At 44.7% G+C, this 15,227-nt stretch overlaps 1 pseudogene; it reads left to right on the forward strand.

The window, feature by feature from the left end:
- Window positions 1–13,916, forward strand: part of LOC140204674 (cerebellar degeneration-related protein 2-like) — an 89,464-nt pseudogene extending 75,548 nt beyond the window's left edge.
- The last annotated feature ends 1,311 nt before the right edge of the window (window positions 13,917–15,227 follow it).

The following is a 15,227-nucleotide window of genomic DNA, read 5'->3' on the forward strand; positions in this document are numbered from 1 at the left end:
AACAAACAGTAGTAAATGTGTGGTCTACAAATTACAATGGGAGATCAGAAATCCATGTCAAAAGGGCAAAGTTACGATAGTCATGGGGGGGGGGGCGCGGATTTCAATATGCAAGTAGATTGGGAAAATCAGGTTGGTGTCAAATCACAAGAGGGGGAGTATCTAGAACATCTACAAGACGCTTTTTTAGAGCAGCTCATGATTGAGCCCACTAGGGGATCAGCTATTCTGGATTGGGTGTTGTGCAATGAACTGGGATTGATTAAAGAGCTTAAGGTAAAGGAACTCTGAGAGGACAGTGATCATAATATGAGAGAATCCACTCTGCAATTTGCAAAGGAGAAGCTGAAGTCAGATGTATCAGTATTACAGTGGAGTAAAAGGAATTACAGACCCATGGAAGAGGAGCTGGCCAAAATTGATTAGAAAGGAACATTAGTAGGGATGATGGCAGAGCAGAAATGGCTGGAGTGTTTGGGAGCAATTTTGTAAGGTGCAGGACATATACATTCTAAAGAAGAAGAACTGTTCTAAAGGCAACATGATAGAACCATGGCTGACAAGAGAAATCAAAGCCAACATAAAAGCCAAAGAGAGGGCATATAATAAAGCAAAAGTTAGTGGGAAATTAGAGGATTGGGAACTTTTTAAAAACCAACAAAAGGCAACTAAAAAGCTCATTAAGAAGGGAAGGATGGAGTACGAAGGTAAGCTGGCCAATAATATCAAAAAGGATACTAAAAGTTTCCTCAGATATATAAAGTGTAAAAGAGAGGTGAAAAAAGAGATATTGGATTACTGGAAAAAGAGGCTGAAGAGGAAGGGGGGACAAAGGAATGGTGGAAAAACTGAATATTTTGCATCACTGTGGAAGACACTAGCAGTATGCCAAATGCTTGAGATTGTCAGGGGGCAGCAGTGTATGAAGTTGCCATTACTAGGGAGAAGGTTCTTGGGGAAACTGAAATGTCTGAGGTAGATAAGTCACCTGTACCAGTTGATATATACCCCAGAGATCTGAAAGGGGTGGTTGAAGAGATTGTGAAGGCATTAGTAATGATCTTTCAAGAATCAATTGATTCTGATATGCTTCTGGAGGTCTGGAGAATTGCAAACGGCACTCTACTCTTTAAGAAGGGAAGGAGGCAGAAGAAAGAAAATTATAGGTTAGTTAGCTTGTCCTCAGTGGTTGGGAAGATGTTGGCATCAATTGTTAAGGATGTGGTTTTGGGGTACTTGGAGGCACATTATAAAATTGGCATGATTTTCTTAAAGGAAAATCTTGTCTGACAAAGCTTTTGGAATTCTTTGAAGAAATAATAGGAAGGATAGACAAAGGAGAATCGGTTGATATTGTGTGCTCGGATTTTCAGAAGGCCTTTGATAAGGTGCCACACATGAAGCTACTTAACAAGTTAAGACTTCATGATATTACTGGAAAGATAAAAGCATGCATAGAAGATCAGCTGATTGGCAGGAGGCAAAGAGCGGGAGCCTTTTCTGGTTGGCTGTTGGAGACTACTGGTGTTCCACAGGGGTCAGTGATGGAATGATTTCTTTGTACATTATATGTCCATGATTTGGATGATGGAATTGATGGACCCCTGTGTTTGCAGACAATATGAAGATAGGTGGAGGGGCAGGTAGTTCTGAGAAAGCAGGGAGGCTACAGAAAGTTTAGAGAGATTAGGAGATTGGGCAATGGAGTGGCAGATGTCAGGAAGTGCATGGTCCTGCACTTTGGGTGAAGAAATAAAAGTGCTGATCATTTTCTAAATGGGGAGAAAGCTCAAAATTCTGAGTTGCAAAGGGTTTTGGGTGTCTTCATGCAGAATTCTCTAAAGGTTAATTTTCAATTTGAGTCAGTGGTGAGGAAGGCAAATGCAATGTTAGTATTCATTTTAAGAGGATTAGAATATAAAAGCAAAGATGTAATGTTGAGGTTTTTTATGCACTCTTGATGCCTTACATGGAGTATTATGAGCAGTGTTGGCCCCTTATCGAAGAAAGGATGTGTTGTCATTGGAGGGGTTTCAAAGGAGATTCACAAAAATGATTATGGGATTGAAAGGCTTGTCATATGAGGAGCGTTTGATGGCTCTGGGCCTCTACTGACTGGAATTCAGAAGAATGAGGGGTGCTTCATTGAAACTTATCAAATGTTCAAGGCTTTGATAGAATGTATGTGGAGAGGATGTTTCCTCTGGTGGGGAGACCAAGTCTAGAGGACACAGCTTCAGAATAGATTAGCATCCTTTTGGAATGAAGATGAGGAGGAATTTCTTTAGCCAGAGAATGGTGAATTTGTGGAATTTGTTGCCACAGATGGCTATGGAGGCCAAACTATTGGGTATATGTAAGGCAGAAGTTGATAATTCTTTGATTTATCAGGGAATGAAAGGATAGGGGGAGAAGGCACAAGATTGGGGCTGAGAGCAAAAATGGATCAGCCATTATGAAATCGTGGAGCAGACTCGATGGGCCAAATGGCCTAATTTGGCTCCTATATCTTATGGTCTTATGAACTAAGGCCAACAAATTTCCCACAGCCTACATTACAAAATGAGCTAGAACACAGCATTGAAGATACTCATAGCATTGTCTGATCTGAGAATCAGGATTACCAAGTTTGTTCAGCAAGAGACACCTAAGCTAAAATACTGGTCATTATCATTGTTTATGGGTGAGTACTAGATGTTACCTTTCTTATATTATGTAGCAACACTTCAAAACATTCCATCAGTGGTAAGAGATGTCCTGAAAGGGGTAGCAAAGGCACTACGCAAATGTCTATTCAAGCAAATTTCTTTTTCATCTTCTCAAGTATTTCTATATTATCTCGATTATGAAACAAAAAATGAGAACTGCAAAAAATACAATAAGTACAATCTGAAGATTGGGATGACCTCATTTGTGTCTTTGCAATATATTTGAGACTGTGCTCTTTAAATCACGTGAAATTTTTAATAAAATTGTTTCCTATTCTGTTCAGTAACAGCTGTTCAGTGAGAGAATGGTAATGACTTCAAATCACCACATGGTGGAACCAGAGGCTTACACACACTACACTATATCTTACACTAAATCTCTTACTAACTCTTCCTTCATTTAGCCCTGACGAAGGGTCTCGGCCTGAAACGTCTACTGTACCTCTTCCTAGAGATGCTGCCTGGCCTGCTGCGTTCACCAGCAACTTTGATGTGTGTTGCTTGCACACATACCCAGCTCTGCCTCTGAAAAAAAATGTGACACCTTCTCCACCCCAACTTTCTGTGTTTCACAAGGACCACTCTCTTTATGACTTTTTGGTCCACCCAGCCCTCCCCACTCACCCAGTCCAGAGCCCAGGCACCTTCCTCTACAACCCTAGGAAGTTGAACAAGTGTCTCTTTACCACCTCCCTCACCGCCATGTAGGTACCTAACCAATCCTCCGGGGTGAGGCGGAGGTCCATCTGCAACTGGTCCAACCTGGTCTTCTCACAACGTGGTCTTCTCTATACCCATGAGTCCAAATGTAGACTAGCTGACTAGTAGACTGGTTTTATGGAACAACTGTATCCTGTCCACATCAGCCTTCTCCAGCTTCCAGTTTCATGTCATTTTAACTGTCCTTCCCACTCCTACACCAACCTGTCTCAGCTGTTTCCATTGCCATAGAGAGGCTAAATGCAAACTGGGAGAACAAAATCTCATATACCATGTGGGTAGCTTAAACACTGAAGTTTCTAATTCCAGGTAACCCACATCCCAGTGCTTTCCTCCCACACAACTCACCTGTTCACTTAGTTTTCCTCCCCTTTTGTTCATCCCTCCCATCACCTCCCTCAACCTTGTTCTATTTCTCCATCTAATTCCACCTATCAACTACTAGTCTCTATTCATCCTGATCTTTCCATTTCTCCCTCAGTCCTGGTTCAGGGACTCAGTCTCTAACACTGATTTACACCCACGTGCTGCTTGAACCACTGAGTTCTTCCAGCATTTTGTTTTTTTATAGGTTTCTGAACAATTAAGAACATTGGGGCAGGTTGTACTAATTGTAGTTACAGTGCATTGGCTAGCTACTGTATGGGTAAACAGCCCCACTGCCTCGTGGGCAGCCTCAGGAGAGGCAAAGGCTACCGGAGTAAACCCAGACAACAAATCCAGAGTAGATCCCCTAAGGCGGTTGGACGGCATTGAACATCCTTCCAGCATTTCCTGCAGCCAAGCTGGTGCCAAACGTATTGCTTCATAAGTTTTCCTTTGCACCACACTGGTAAGGCTGAGAGGGGGATCTTGACAGGTGGGCATCTCAGGGTCTTCATATCTTTCACCCAGGCTTGTGATGATCATCACCACCCATTGCCCTTCGAGACAGATGGATGCCAACAACAACAATAGTGGGTCTCTGACTTCCACACCTCTGCAATTTAGATATGGGCTTGACAACCTGGATTAAACAGATTGTTGCAGTTAACTTACTTTTTATTTTACTCAATATTAATACTTTGAAAAATATCATGTTTCTAATTTATGTTTTTAATTGTTTTATTTTCATTTTAATCCAGTTCAACAGTTTATAAATGACTACAATCTAAAAAGAAAGTCTTTGAGTTGGTAAAGAGTGTGGAGGCAGGGCCTGGGATCTGCCTGCTGAGACTGAGCCCATCATGGTCTGCTCCATATCATTGGACAGGTACAGCTACAAGGCTTGGAGGCCAATTTGATCATCAAGAAGTAAACATGGCCTGCTGGAGAAGCGCAGGGGCAGACTCGACAAAGCATGATCTTGCTGCTGCAGTAAGTCTGATAGATCTCTAACTAAAAATCCCACAATCCTACGGTATTCATCTGAGCTGTAGGTGGCTGACTTCTCCACTCTCATGATTTAGCAGCGATGCACCTGAACCTCTGTTACACTCACAATAAAAATTCTGTAAAAACCTGCACGCCAGTGGTAGGAAGTTCGCAAAGTAGAGCAGGAACTTCCAGCACAGCTGCAGTTTAGTGCAGTGTTGTTCATAGCAAATGGCAAAGCTTAAGCTTCATTTCCACCTAGAGATTGGAATGCACTGCCAGGAAGAAGAGCCACTGCCATCATTTAAGATGTACTCTGTCGAGAATGTAAATCACCCGGGTGCTGGAACAGAGGATTAATATGGATGCCCACTGGTTAGTGTGGACATGGTGGCCTCATTCCAGGCTGTCTTATTCTGTGACTTTATTTCACTAATAGCCAGTGGAATTGTAAACCAGGATCAGTCAACATCTTAATCATTGTTTGGAAAGCAGGATGGAAGGAAAATAAACCACTTAAAAAGAAAACAAAGAGAGGCCACAAAGTCTGTACTTGTACAGAACTCTTTCATACACTTGGTAGAGGAAACGGTTAAACAATATTTAAATATTTGCGTATATATGATAAGGATTGCCAAACCACTCATGTAAGTGCTCTGCAGCCAAGTTGATTGTAACAGTTTGTATTTACATAAATGCCTACTGGAGCAGGTGGCTTGCTTTGTCTTTTCTTGCTGGAGTTTTCCTTGGCTCAACTCCAGCCACAAGCCTCAAAGAAATTAAGAGTGATTCTCCATTCTTTAGGTAAGCTGCACACTTTACATTCAGTTACCTTTTCCATGTCAGGAGTGGCTCCACTCTTTTAAAAGCCACGAAAATTGCTATTAGAACAGGGTTTATTTGAACATGTCTTCAATAACTTACGAACGCAGGTACAATTTAGACGAGGAGCAGATGTTTCTTTTCCTCAGTTCTTAAGTGAGAATGGTGTAGTAAATCACAGAATAATAAAAGTGGGGAATCAGGGTTCAGTAAAATCCACGCTGAAAGTAGTCAAATGGGTTGCTCAGTTTATTTCCTTACTCATGCTGACAATAATGACGATTCAGTATGTTTTGTGTTAGGTTAAGGGTTGTGAACTGATTAAATCTGGAGCTCTCGTTGAGTGTATCAAAGACATGGTATCAGTGATGTGGAATGCTTCAATACGACACAAGACCTGCCCTGGTGTTGTCTGTTTGATACAATCGGTAGATAACACAAAGGCCTTTCTTTCAACATGTCTGCCTGCCTGAACTGGGCCTGTATCGGAGACATTGTTGCTTCCGTTTACCTCAATGAAAATGGAAGGCAAATAGTCTTGCTGGAATGGGTTAGCTGGTGCAGAGTGCCAGATTTATTCTAGTGTGTCATCCTGAAAGCCCATTGTAGAGTTTCATCCCACAAGACAATTGAAATAAATCCTGTAGATGTAGGATTTGTGTCAGGAGTCACTGGCAGAAGCAAGGGTCCTGTGCAGTACAAAAATATAACAAGGCCACCTGGTCCTTTGAACCTGCTCTGCCATTCATTGAGATCATGGCTAATCTTCTACTCCATTTGCCTTTGATTCCCTTTATGGGCAGAAATCTATCCATAAACATGAGAAAGTCTGCAGATGCTGAAAACCCAGAGCAACACACACACACACACACACACACATATACACGATGCTGGAGGAACTCAGTAGATCAGGGAGCATCAATGGAAATGCTGGACATTTTGAGCTGAGACCCTTCTTCAAGACTGAGAAGGAAGGGGGAATATGCCAGAACAAAAAGGTGGGAGGAGGGGAAGGAGGATAGCTGGAAGGTGATAGGTGAAGCCAGGTGGGTAGGAAAGGTCAAGAGCAGGGGAAGAAGGAATCTGATAGAAGAGGAGAGTGGGCCATAAGAGAAAGGAAAGGAGGAGGGGACCCAGGGAGAAGTAATAGGCAGGAAGAGGTAAAAGAGAGGGAATGAAAAAAAAAAAATCGATATTCGTGGCTTCAAATTCCTTGGTGTCCACATTTCCAAGGATCTCACCTGGTCCCTGAACTCCTCCATCCTGATCAAAAAGGTGCAACAGCGCCTTTATTTCCTGCGGAGCATCAAGAAAGCTCACCTCTGTCCCAGGATACTGACGGACTTTTACTACTGTACCATTGAGAGCATACTCACCAACTGCATCTCAGTGTGGTATGGCAATTGTCCCATATCAGACCGCAAAGCACTCCAGTGTGTGGTGAAAACTGCCCAGTGGATTATCGGCACCTAATTGCCCATCATTGAGAACATCTACCATAAACGCTGCCTGGGCAGGGCGAAAAGCATTATCAAGGATGCATCTCACCCTAACCATGGACTTCTTATTCTTCTCCCATCCGGTAGGCGCTAAAGGAGACTCCACACCCACACCAGCAGGCACAGGAAGAGCTTCTTCCCTGAGGCTATGACACTGCTGAACCTCTCATCACAGCATTAAGCAGTATTGCACCCATATTGTACTGTCTCAGTACTTTTATATTTGTGTGCTGTAGCACTTTTTTTATTTCACAGTTATTTTGTAAGTAACACTATTCTTTGCATTTCTGGTCAGATGCTAAATGCATTTCATTTGCTTTGTATCTGTACTCGGCACAATGACAATAAAGTTAATCTAATTTAAATCTAATCAGACTGAAGGCCACCCAGTCGGGATACAAGGTGTGCTCCTCCACCATGATGGTGGCCTCATCTTGGCACAAGAGGAGGCCATGGACTGATATGTCGGAATGGGAATCGGAATTAAAATGCTTGGCCACTGGGAAGTTTCCCTTTTGGTGGATGGAGCAGAGGTGCTCAATGAAGCAGTCACCCATTTTATTTCAGGTCTCACCAGTGTAGGGGAGGTTGCATCGGGAGTACCGGATACAATAGATGGCCCCAGCAGATTTGCAGGTGAAGTGTTGCCTCACCTGGAAAGACTGCCTGGGGCCCTGAATGGAGGTGAGGGAGGGGAGTGAGGTGAATGGGCAGGTGTAGCACTTCAGTGCTTGCAGGGATAAGTGCCAGGAGTTAGATTCATGTGAAAAGACAGGTGGATAAGGGCATCTTGGAGGGAGAAATCCTTGCGGCAAGTGGGAGGAGGTGGGGATGTAAAGATTTGTTTAGTGGTGGGATCTCATTGGAGATGACGGAAGTTGTGGAGGATGATGTGTTGGATGTGGAGGCTGATAGGAATGTAGGTAAGGACAAGAGGAACTGCAACTGTTAGGGTGGTGGGAAGGAAATCTATCCATTTGTCTTTGGATGAACTCAAGAGTTGATCTTCCCCAACTCCCAGCCCTGGAGAGAGAAATTTACAGATTCACCACTCTCTGCATGAGAAAATATCTCCTCATTTCAGTTAAAAATTAAATGTCTTTTTTCTGAGACTCTGACTGTGTGTTCTAGACTTCTGAACAAAGGGCAACATCCTCTCTGCTAAGCCTGTTAAGCCCTGGAGAACTTTATAGGTTTCAATGAGATATGCATTTATTCTTTGAAACTTTAGAGAATATAGACCTGTTCTACTCAGTTGTATACCACAAATGTCATCTCTGTAAAAAATCTAGGGATTCCTCATTGCAATAATATCTTTTCTTTTGTAACTTTTCAGTGAGCTGCAATTACCTCAAGAAGTTGATCGTTGGTGAGGTTTAAAGAGAGCTTGGTGCCTTTTGGGACTCTTCGGTGGGCTGGAATCATAACGATCTCCAAGGCTCTCAGCAGGGGCCAATAAAAAGAAGTGAGGTGTAATCAGAACAAGCATTGTTGGAGAAGACAGCATTAGAGTGGCCGAGCTTTGGCCCAACAGCTTGGGCGAGAACGGTCTCCCTCATGACTACATCTGCAAGAAGTGCAGAAACTTCAGCTCCTGGCTGACAAGGTCAAGGTACAGGAGCTGGAGCTAGATATACTCTCGATTATCCAGAAGGCTGAAAACCTCACAGACATCACCTTTACTGAGGTGGTCACACCCAAAAGTGCAGCTTTCAAATACAGATCAATGACCGCCAGGAAAAATAAGGGGAGAAAGCAGTCAGTGCAATGTTTCCCTGTGGCCATTTCCCTCAGCAACAAGTATACTCCTTTGGATACTGCTGGACAGATGGCCTACTAGGGCACAGCAGCAGGAGCCAGGCCAGTGGCACAGTGGCCAGCTCTGAGGCTCAATAGGGAAGGGTAAAGTCAGGTAGAGCGACAGTGATAGGAGACTTGATAATTAGGGGGATGGACAGGAGATTCCGTGGCTGTGAAAGAGATTCCAGGATGGGGTGTTGCCTCCCAGGTGCTAAGGGTCCTGGATGTCTCAGAGTAACTGCAGAAGATTCTTAAGAGGGAGAGTCATGGTGGACATTATAGCAATGACATAGATAGAAAGGGGTAAGAGGTCATGCACAGTGAGTACAGGGCGTTAGGGAAGAGGCTGAAGAGCAGGACCTCCTAGGTAGTAACTTTTGGATTACTGTCTGTATCATGTGCTGATCAGGGCAGGAAATGGATGATAGTTCAGATGAATGAGTGGATGAGGGAGTGGTGCAGGGGTCATGGTTTCAGATTTCTGGATCATTGGGATCTCTTCTAGGGAAGATATGACCTTTAAACCTGAACCTGAGGGGAACAAGTATCCTTGCTCTTAGGTTTACTAGAGCTGCTGGGGAGCAGTTAAACTAATTGGCAGGGGAATGTGCACTGAGGTGGTAGGACAGAGGATGGGGCTGCTGGTATACAAGGTGATGCATTGTGTAGTGAGACTGAGGATGGACAGGAAGATGAAAGGGCACAATTACAGTCAGTGGGATGAGTTGAAGTTTTACATGGGAGCAACTCAAAAAGAGTGAGGGTGTTAATATTTGAATGCACACAGTATACAGACTAAGGTAGATGATCTTGTAGCGCAGCTAGAGATTGGCAGATATGATGTTGTGGGCATTACTGAGTCATGGCTGAAGGAAGATCAGAGTTGGGAGCTTAACATCCAAAGATACACAGTGTATCGAAAGGACAGGCTGGTAGGTAGAGGGGGTGGTGTGGAATGAAATGAAATGAAATTCTTAGAAAGAGCTGACATAGGATTGGAAGATGTAGAATCATTGTGGGTAGAGTTAAGAAACTGCAAGGGTAAAATGACCTTGATGGGAGTTATATTCAGGCCTCCAAGCAGTAGCCAGGAGGTGGGCTACAAATAGAAAATGCACGTTAAAAAGGCAATGTTATGATAGCCATGGCAAAATTTCAATATATAGGTAGATTAGGAAAATCAGGTTGGTGCTGTTTATGGATCCCAAGAGAGAGAATTTGTAGAAATCCTACAAGATGGTATTTTGAGCAGCTTGTGTTTGAACCTATTAGGAGAAAGGGAATTCTGGATGGGGTGTTGTGTAAAAAATAAGATTTAATTAGGGAGCTTAAGGTAAAGGAGGCTTCAGGAGGCAGTGATCATAATACGATAAAAATCACTCTTCAGCTCAGGACAGAGAGGATAAAGTCACCTCACTATCAGGTAGGGGTAAGCGGGCCTGATGAGGGTCATCAGCTGAAGATAAACAGATGGTAAGCTGCAACAGCACGTTACTGCCAGGTGAAAAAAAATGCAAAAGCTGCCCAAAAGTTGTGACAAAAGAAGCATTACAAATACACAAATTAAAACAAACATGTATGCACAAAAATTACAAATATATAGAAGCTTTCTCCACAATACACTTTGTGGTTAACTTACCAATATAACTATTCACCAACCGTCAAATCCAACCTCCACACCTCTCTAACAAAGCCAGAATGAGGGTTTAAATCTGCCTCCACCTGACCTAGAAGGACCAAGAAATTCTACTGTTGGTCTGGGGGAGGGAGGGTTAATCACATGACCAGGCCATAATAATTATTTCAGATGCAGAAATGGAACATTTTAAACACAGATTCTAACACTCTACAGTTTTATTCCACAACAAATGCCTTAATTAAACTCATAGATTAGTGTCAACATGCTAAAATTAGTATAAAAGAACAATGCCTCCCCCCTCCCCCATGTTGTTGTTTGTGTAGGGTGTAGTGTGCCTGCTCCCACTAACCCAGGCATTATTTTAGGACACTCCAAACTGTCCCTAGGTCTTTTGAGGCTGTTCTGCAGTCTACAAACTGATATAACGGTGTGAGTGAAAATAAATGAAACTGTTTGAAAAGCCTGTGTCGAGAATCCTTATTCTTATGAGTTACACCAGCAGAGAATGTTAACCAAAGGGATTGTTTTGATTAGCCAAAATAGTGATTGTTTTACTGTTGGGGTGTGTAAATGGTGAATTCCCAAGAACTGCAGAACGTGAGGGAGTGTGAACTATTGGGGAAACTAGACCAGGGACAGAACAAGGAGGAATGACTAATCAGGCAAAGTGGGAGAATTAGCATTGCCCACTTGTTCTATCACATCACCACCCCACACCCCCCCACCTCACCTCCTCTGGATTGCACAAGGTGGACAGTCTGGAGAGTTAGTATGCCATGACGTTGTGCTGCCCTGCCTTATGACAGATGTTGAAATAGAAGGTTTGTAGAGCCCGGTACCGCCTCATGGTCCGGGCATTGTGGTCTTTCACGGAGTGAACCCAGATGAGTGCTTTGTGGTCAGTCTCCAGAATGAATTCTCTGTCTAGCAGGTAATACTGGAGGCTCTCCAAGACCCATTTTATGACAAGAGCTTCTTTCTCATCAATGGAATACTGAGTCCCCATGGTAGCAGCTTATGACAAAGGTATAATACCAGCTGTTCTTCTCCCTTTTTCCCCTGGACCTGGACTGCTCCAATCCCAACTGCTGAGGCATCAACTTCAATGGTGAAGTCTGGACTGATGAGGACCGGCCGGGAACGCAAGGCTTCCTTCAGCATCACAAAGGCTTCCTCACATTCTTTAGTCAACAGAACTAGATTCTTTGCAGACTTCAATGTCAGTTCTGTTAGTGGGACTGCAAAGGTGGCAAACTGAGGGACAAAATGGTGATACCACCCGATTATCTCCAGGAAGGACCGGACCTGTTTGTTCGTGTGGGTTTAGGGACTATTTCTAATGGCCTCAACCAGTGGCTGAACTAGTCCTCACCCTAACAGGTAGCCCAGGTACCATGTCTCAGCGCAGGTCCACTCACAGTTCTGGATGTTCAGCGTCAGTGCCAGCAGCTCAATCTTCTTCAGGACATCCCCAGTATGCTCCAGGTGGTCCTCCCAGCTGGTGCTGAAGAGGACCACATCATCCAGGTGGGCCACACAATGCTCCTAGCATCCCCTCAGCACACGGTCAATCAGCCGTTGGAAGGGCCTTGGGGCTCTATGCAGTCTGAATGACATGACAGTGAAATGAAAGAGACCAAAGGGAGTGCTGAATGCAGTGTATTCATGAGCGTCCTTTGCCAGCAAGATCTGCCAATAACTCTCGCAAAGGTCGAGGATGGTTATAAACTTGGCATGGCCCAACCTTTCCAGCAGCTCATCAATCTGTGGCATGGGGTAGGCACTGAACTGGGAGACGGTGTTGGTTTTTCAGAAGTCAATGCAAACCCTCAGGGACCCAATTGGCACACTCACTACCAAGCTGCACCATTCACCCTCCGAGGGCTCGTTCACCCCCAGGTCCAACTTGGTGAGGATCTCAGCCTTGAGGTGTTCCACCAACTCTCTGAGGCTCGATACGGTCACTGCCCGATGGAAGTGTTGCCCTTCAAGTGAGTAGTGTCCACTGCCATTGTTTTTCGGCCAGGGTGAGACTGGAAGAGAGAGGGGTACTGCAGGAAGACATGGTTCAACTGTTGTGGAGGGGTCAGATGGCCCAGGTTGGTCTTTGGAGGAGCACTCCAAGACTGCAGGTCTTTAGTCATCTCTCCCCCATCTTCCTCCAGCTCAAGTACAGCACCCCAGTGGTGGCTTCTCCTCCTCTGGCAGCAGCCACAAGGCAGTGCAGACTCCAGGAGGATTCCTGGTTCCAGCAACAGTGCAGTATGGAGCATGATCTGTACCTGGCAGTGGAGCTGGGCAAGGCCCTGCTGGATCATAATACGGAGCAGGAGGAGGGTCTGCAGCACCAACCAGGGGCAGATGCAGGAGATCGAGTACCCCACCAGGCAGATGGAGTTCCTCCGGCAGAGGAGTGAGCAACACACCAAGGTCTACGAGCAACTCGATCTGACAGCCCACGAGTTGGAAGTGACCAATCAGAAACAAGTTTTGGAAAGCAAGGCATTAGAGAACAAGGTAACGAACCTGACAGAGATGGCAGAGAGTCTCCAGTCCCACGTGGATGAGCTGTACAGCAGGTGAAGGATTTGAGGAGCAGGTCCTGGCAGTAGTCAGGGCAGAGGAGGACGGCGCAGAGCTCCCCCAGTCTTAAGGAGCTGTGCAACTTCCCAGGGTTACTGGAGGAAGACCAGGTGCGAGCTGAGGAGCGGGAGCGGCTGCGATGGACCGTGTCAGTGCTGCGGAGCCAGCTAACAGCCGAGAGCCAGCACACTGTGCAGCTGGAGCAGGAACGATGTCTAGTGCTGAGTGTGAGCATGACCTGGTTGCTCTGCACGACTACACATGGTGGCTGGCCGAGCTGCAGCGCTGGAGCACCGATCCCAAGACCAGGTCAGTCTGCTGCTCTATCCAGAGCTGGAAGCAATGCCTGGCCCAATAGCCCAGGCCCAGACATCGGCCCCACTGACGACCCAGCGCGTGGACACCAACTGACATGCATCAGGCAAGTGAAGGTGGTGTGGTGCTGTGGTGTCTCTCCGCTCAGTGTGGATGAGCAGTACAGCGTGCTCCTGCAAAGTACAATGAGCTCCTGAGACACTGCCAGTGTCCCAGTGGTGGCTTCTCTCTCTCCAACAGAAGCCACAGGACAGAGCAAACTCCGGGCCAATGAGGCCCAGAGCCAGCTGCCCGCCCAGAATGCTGCTGGGAATCAGACCTGCCACCATTTCCACCTCTGGTGACAGCCAGCCTGAGTACAAGGGCCTCTTCCAGGAGATCTTCAGCTGTATCCAGAGGACAAAGGGGGAGATCGAGGAGAGCCGTTCCAAGTGCAGACAGGGCTAAGTAGCAGAGTGGCTCCAGTTAGAGGAGTAAGCAGGAGGGGGCTGGAAAAGAAAACTACCATTACGGAGGCAATAAATCTCAGACTGGAAACTGCCCTCATCTAATTTATTCAACAAAAATGATTTATTGCTTTCTTTTTTCATGAGGGTGGGGGAGAAGCCATTTTGACTTGAGCCAGGTGATTCACTTGGATGTAAATACCTCTAGTCTGTGACTGGGAATAATTTTTCCTCACTCAGAGAAAATAGATCTGGTGTTTTTTGTTACTACAAGATACATTTCCAAAACATAGGAATAAGAGCAGAAATTCTACTGTTTGCGTGAGGGGATGGGGAGAAAATAATCACATGACCAGGGCATAATATTTAATTCAAATGCAGAACGGGAACATTTTAAACAGAGATTCTAATACCCTACAGTTTTATTCCACAACAAATGCCTCAGTTAAACCCACAGATCACTGTCCACATGCTCAGATGAATATAACAGAATAATGCCTCCCCACCACTGGTGTTGTCTGAGTAGGGTGTAGTGTGCCTGTTCCCACTAACCCAGGCATTATTTTAGGATGTCCCAAACTGTCCCTCAGGTGTTTTGGGGCCATTCTGCTGTCTACAAACCGATGTAACTGTGTGAGTGAAAATAAATGAAACTGTTTGGAATGACTGTGTCTAGAGTTCTTATTTTTATGAGTAACAAGCCAATAGAGCATGTTAACTGAAAGGATTGTTCAAAACTAATATGTTCCAAACTGTCTGACTAATCTAGTGTGTGTAACTTCATCAAAAGCCTTCCAAAAATCCAAATATACCACATACTGTACATTTATTCCTCCTTATCTATTCTACAAGTAACATCCTTGAGGAATTTCAACCAGAGGAACAATCTCAGAATCTATCAAATTGTGTATTCACTGCTCCTATACCCAGCTCTTTAAAATCTTGAGGATGAGATTCATCAAATGCTATTTAATTGCATCATTTTATGTTTAGAAAGGAGACAGATGTATCTCTAACAATTAATTTAAATAATCTAAGGAAACAGTCAGAAAATGTAATTAATTCAGTTGGCTTCTCTCCTATGCTGGTCTGCATGGATGGCAATATTGTAAAACAGATATTTATTTGCAAAGTACATTCCTCGTCCTCAAAATGTCCCAGAAGAATTTCTTGCCAATCCCTGGCCACTGCTGTGGCACAGGTGAATGTAGCTGTTAAGTGATGAGCAGGAAGATTCCAGCAAGGCCAACTTCTGACTCATGAGAGCAGTCAGTTCAAGCGTTTAAAAAGCATGGACGATGGTGGAGAAGGTAGTGCTGCTGCCCAACATTTCAAACAGCTT

Source organism: Mobula birostris, chromosome 11 (genome assembly GCF_030028105.1).
Source record: "Mobula birostris isolate sMobBir1 chromosome 11, sMobBir1.hap1, whole genome shotgun sequence".
Taxonomy (NCBI): Eukaryota; Metazoa; Chordata; class Chondrichthyes; order Myliobatiformes; family Myliobatidae; genus Mobula; species Mobula birostris.